The following is a 6,000-nucleotide window of genomic DNA, read 5'->3' as shown; positions in this document are numbered from 1 at the left end:
CTCCTCACTGTCAGAAGGGCTGTCCTCATTTCTGAGCTCGGAGCAACGTGATGACACTAGGCTAGAAGGCCTGCCCTTCTAACAGTGGGGAGATATCAGTGCCAACACTAACAGCAACGATATCTCTAGTACCATGCACATACTGGGAAAACCGACAATGAGCTGAATTCAGTGCACTCTCAGCTTTCTAGCAGTATATAAAACTGCACATTGGGAAGACATGAAAGGTCCTGTTTAAATGGAACAGCAGCGCACTTGTTCCACTACCGCTTGATTCAGACTCTTCCATATTATGGGGATAGGTAGGAAAAAAATATTTTCTACTATCTCAAGTACCATTTTATTTTATTTCAATCTTTTAAAAAATGTAAAAAATCCTAATTCCTTTATTTTATAGTTTTTTTCCATGCTAAGATTTTATTCAGGCTCTATACACAGGGCTATGTCATGTACGCAAACCCTTAACTTAGAGGATGCTCTTTCCATGTTGTTCCATAATAAAAGCTTTAGATGTCACTAGAACACCACACATTCTCTATTAGGAAATAGTTTTTAACCTGCCCTCCTTTGTTCACTCACATATTGTGGAAAGCTATCCCTGGAATACTTAATTTTATCCACCAGATTTATGTTAATGGAAATATATAATATTATTTATATATTTATATATAATATAATTAATGATTCACTATTTTTACAACTGACAAAGAGTAGAGGGAATGTACAAGAAAACATGCAACTTTTTTACCAATGCCAGTTATGCTGAATCACCTGTAAAGTGGTGCAAATACTGTATATACTGTGTATCATCTGCTTCTCCCCTCTGCCAATCCCTTCACTGGCTATGCATTGGTCAGCGAGTAGAGTTTATATTGCTAACATTGACATACAAAGTCATCCACAACCTGCCCCCTCCAGACATCTCTGACCTAATCTCCCACTACCTACCCACACATAACCTCTGATACTCTCAGGACCTCCTACTCCACTCTACCCGTACATGCTTTTCACACAACTACCTCCAAGACTTCTCCTGCGCATCCCCCATACTCTAAAACTCACTACAACATAAGATTGTCCGCCACAATCACAAGCTTCAAGAGGATGCCGAAAACTCATATTCAGAAAGGCCTACAACCTTCAAGCACTACCATCACCACACACATCGCCATCTGAATAGTTTCCTCTCTCACCTACTGTCTCTATCCCCCTTTCCTCATAGATTGTCAGCCCTTGTGGGCAGAGCCCTCTATCCATCTATACCAGATGCTCACTGATAGTATTGTATTTAGTTTGTGTTTTTGTGTATTGTATGTAAACTCTTAGGGCTAGTTCACACGTGAACTTCCCGCGCGGGTTTTGACACAGAGAGAGACGCGGCGAGCCGCGTCTCTCTCTTGTCAAAACCCGCCCGCCGCGACCATCGCTGTCGCGGCTTAACCCTCTGCTGTCGGCTCAAATGAATGAGCCGACATAGGAGGGAGCTGCCGGGGGCGGAAGCCGCGCGGCTGAGCCTGCGCGGCTTCCGCCTGAAGAAAGGACATGTCCTTTCTTTTCTCCGCTAGCAGCAGCTCGCCGCTAGCGGAGAACAGAAGCCCGGCGGTCTCCATAGACCACCATTATAAGGGGAGGTTTTGGACGCGAAATCCGCTGTCAAAAACCTCCCCTTATACTCACGTGTGAACTAGCCCTTAAATGTACAGCCAAATGGAATTAATAATGGTCTACAGATGATAATAATAATGACAGATAAATATTTAGTGAGGAAACGATGGGCCTCTTGCAGAGCTATTTGTTATATAATATAATTGTTACATCTAGCCTTCTAGCAGTATAATAGTACACAGGGTAAATAGCTAAATCTCCCCTTGGCTCTGTGTATAGCAATGTCACTACATGATGCTGACATTGAAATGTGAGATTACATTTAAAGAGGACCTCTCACAACCTCCACTAATTCAAGTTCTTAGCATTTGTAAATAGGTGCCACTTATATCTCTAGTCTCCTCCGTACCTGAGCAACAAGCACAGTTAGTTTTGGTGACTCTGTAATGTCAGAACTGGAGATTATTGAAAAATGAATGCCGCCCCCAGTCATAAACTTGGTCGGGTAGCATGAGAAAGGGATCATATACTGTGTGGGGGTCAAGAAAAGGGGATCATATATTGTAGGAGCACAAAAAAGGAGTACCCTATACTGTGTGAGGGCAAAAAAAGGGGTCATATACCGTGGGGTAAAAAAAGAGGTTCAAATACTGCGGGGGGACAGGACATAAAAAGGGTCATATACTGTGTGGGGCCAAAAAAGGGTGGGATTATGCAAAATGTTGGAATTGTGCATAAAGTTTCTACAGTGCACTGCTTTATGGTAAAAGATAACCACTAGAGATGAGCGAACAGTGTTCTATCGAACTCATGTTCGATCGGATATTAGGCTGTTCGGCATGTTTGAATCGAATCGAACACCGCGTGGTAAAGTGCGCCATTGCTCGATTCCCCTCCCACCTTCCCTGGCGCCTTTTTTGCTCCAATAACAGCGCAGGGTAGGTGGGACAGGAACTACGACACCGGTGACGTTGAAAAAAGTAGGAAAAACCCATTGGCTGCCGAAAACATGTGACCTCTAATTTAAAAGAACAGCGACGCCCAGGTTCGCGTCATTCTGAGCTTGCAATTCACCGGGGATGGAGGTTTCCGTCCAGTTAGCTAGGGCTTAGATTCTGGGTAGGCAGGGACAGGCTAGGATAGGAAGGAGAAGACAACCAACAGCTCTTGTAAGAGCTAAATTCCAGGGAGAAGCTTGTCAGTGTAACGTGGCACTTACGGGCTCAATCGCCGCAACCCAGCTTTCCCAGGATCCTGAATGGAATACACTGACAGTGTATTCCCGTATACCCTATATATACCCCTGATCCCCGTTCCAACGGTGTGCCCCCCCCACCTTCACCCCAGAAACACCCTGCAAGTCCCCTAGCAATAGAATTGGGGCTATATACACCCACTATTTTTGCTACTGCCATATAGTGCCATTGTCTGACTGGGAATTCAAAGAATATATTGGGGTTACAAATACACTCAAGTCCTGCCACTGCCATATAGTGCCAGTTTCTGACTGGGAATTCAAAGAATATATTGGGGTTACAAATACCCTCATTTCTTGCTACTGACATATAGTGCCAGTTTCTGACTGAGAATTCAAAGAATATATTGGTGTTACAAATACACTCAAGTCCTGCCACTGCCATATAGTGCCATTGTCTGACTGGGAATTCCAAGAATATATTGGGGTTACAAATACCTTCAAGTCCTGCCACTGCCATATAGTGCCATTGTCTGACTGGGAATGCAAAGAATATATTGGGGTTACAAATACCTTCAAGTCCTGCCACTGCCATATAGTGCCAGTTTCTGACTGGGAATTCAAAGAATATATTGGGGTTACCAATACCTTCAAGTCCTGCCACTGACATATAGTGCCAGTTTCTGACTGGGAATTCAAAGAATATATTGGGGTTACAAATACCCTCATTTCTTGCTACTGCCATATAGTGCCAGTTTCTGACTGGGAATTCAAAGAATATATTGGGGTTACAAATACCTTCAAGTCCTGCCACTGCCATATAGTTCCATTGTCTGACTGGGAATGCAAAGAATATATTGGGGTTACAAATACCTTCAAGTCCTGCCACTGCCATATAGTGCCAGTTTCTGACTGGGAATGCAAAGAATATATTGGGGTTACAAATACCTTCAAGTCCTGCCACTGCCATATAGTGCCAGTTTCTGAGTGGAAATTCCCCAAATAATTTGGGGATTCATTCACCCTACATCTCAGGCTCTTGCCATATTCACCCAGGTTGTCAGTGCTGCACCAGCTCGTTCCCAGACAGCTCGGCCCGAAAAACACATTACCTATATAGAGGATTTGGACAATGAAGACATGTTCTAAATCTAATGTCTGCACCTTCTCCAGAATTAAAATGAAGGCAGCGTTTAACTTTCAAATAGCACTGCACAAAGGAAGATCTTATCAGCTTGTCTCATGACATGCTACTAAAAAGTGTCATTTGTGTATCTTAATGTAAATATAGTTGTATAAGCTTTTTGGGTTTTAGGCACTGCCAAGTTATTTATTACCACCCGCTCTCTTATAATGATGATGACGCCAAAGTCACTGTGGGTGTTCAGAGCTCACAGCTTTGGTTGACATTTGTCTTGCTCTCTGTCGGTACAGCTGTCTTTTTGGATACCGTAAAGTTATGTTGACTTTATTAACAGCTATAGAAGCTTTAGCCAGGTTGTGACGGTGTGTAACCCTAACAACACTAAGTGGGATATACATTAATAGTCAGTCTATGTACGCTAAACGTATCACTGAAGTAATTTTTTTTCCCTCTCCCCTAATATAAGAAAGGAACAGACATTAGACCTAGACCGGGGTTCGAGGCTTGTAAAAATCCAGTATTATTTGTTCTCCATGATGTGAAATATGTGTTAGACTCTTGAAAAGCAACCCAAGATGAAGTCAGCCATGTGTGCCAGTGTGTTACTTGGCATGCCTTTGCTGGCCCCAACTGTAAGGGTCACTCTCCATTTCCTCCATTTTCCACTCCCCTTCACACCATTTGTGGTGAAGCAATGGGATGCACTGAAGTGCACCCTCTAGCCTCGTGTGGGACAGGGACATCAGATGCCACTCCAACCCCCTCGTCTTCCTCCGCCAGCCAACGGTGCGAAGATGAGAGGAGTGTGCTCTGAATGTTTTCTGTCAAGCAGAGGCTAGTTCTCACTTACGAAAATGGCCCCACTTTGACCTGTATATCAGGCACCATGGTGTAGGTTTCAAAGAAACATGGCACCAACAAGTTGAAAACGTGGGCCATGCGTGGACCGTGTTTGAGTCTGGCAAGCTCCAGATCTGCTACCAGGTTCCAGCCATTATCACAGGTGCAAAAATGCCAGGCCCCAGGTGTAGCAGGGAAAAAAAAATGCCATCTCAGCCAGGATGGCATCCCTGACCTCGGAGGCACTATGCTGTCTGTCGCCCAAGCTGATGAGCTTCAGCACCGCCTGCTGACGTCTCCCCACACCAGTGTTTTAGCGTTTGCCGCTAGTAGCTGGGGTGGAGGTTGCAGCGTTGTAGGGTTTCAGTCTACTCCTGCCATGAATTTTGGCCTGGGAGAGGAGATAGGCCACCCCAGTTTGCACCCGGGGACCAGACTCCACCACATTCACCCTGCCTGTCGTTAAAGATAAGCACTGCAGCATCCCTGACCACAGGCGCTTGTCCATGTGTCGGTGGTCAAGTGGACCTTGCAGCAAAGCGCAGAGCTCTGGGCCCGACTGATGTTATGGGACACATGCAGGCGCAAGGCAGGGACAGCACACCAAGAGAAGTAGTAACGACTAGGCCCAGCATAGGGAGGTGCCCCAGCTGCCATCTGCTGACGGAAGGCCTGGGTATCCAGAAGCATAAACAAACACCAACATCTCCAGGGCCAGCAGTTTATCGATGAGGCTGTTAAAGGCTTGGGCATGGGGGTGGGTTGTGTTGTACTTCTGCCTGCAATGAAAAGCTTGGGAGATGTGGAGTGGCTGGGAAGAGGCGCATGATGGTGCAGGCCAAAAGGGCGCATGAGGGTGAACTCCCCAATGTGTCAGAGATAGGTGTGTAGGTGTCCTTGCATCATATACTTGCACCATACTTGGCTTTGGAAGTTAATTTTGTGCCAAAAAGTGGTTAAGACAGCGATACCTCAGCTACTCCCGTTACACTGTCTATTGACAACTCCAGCACTGAAATTACCACCTTTGGAAGTGGACCACCACTTCTAATATCCCAAAGGAAGTAGGCAAGAGATGTGCAGTGCAGAAAAAAAGATGAAAAAATAAGTGTAGGCAGTAGAGCACAGAGGGATCGGAGAGGACAGAGCTGGTGTCGGCCAGGTATTCCCACAACATGCGCCTATACTTGTCCCTCCTGGTGACACTAGGCCCCTG

The sequence above is a fragment of the Leptodactylus fuscus genome, chromosome 6, assembly GCF_031893055.1.
Source record: "Leptodactylus fuscus isolate aLepFus1 chromosome 6, aLepFus1.hap2, whole genome shotgun sequence".
In the NCBI taxonomy this organism is placed as follows: Eukaryota; Metazoa; Chordata; class Amphibia; order Anura; family Leptodactylidae; genus Leptodactylus; species Leptodactylus fuscus.
This window is presented reverse-complemented; position numbering follows the sequence as displayed.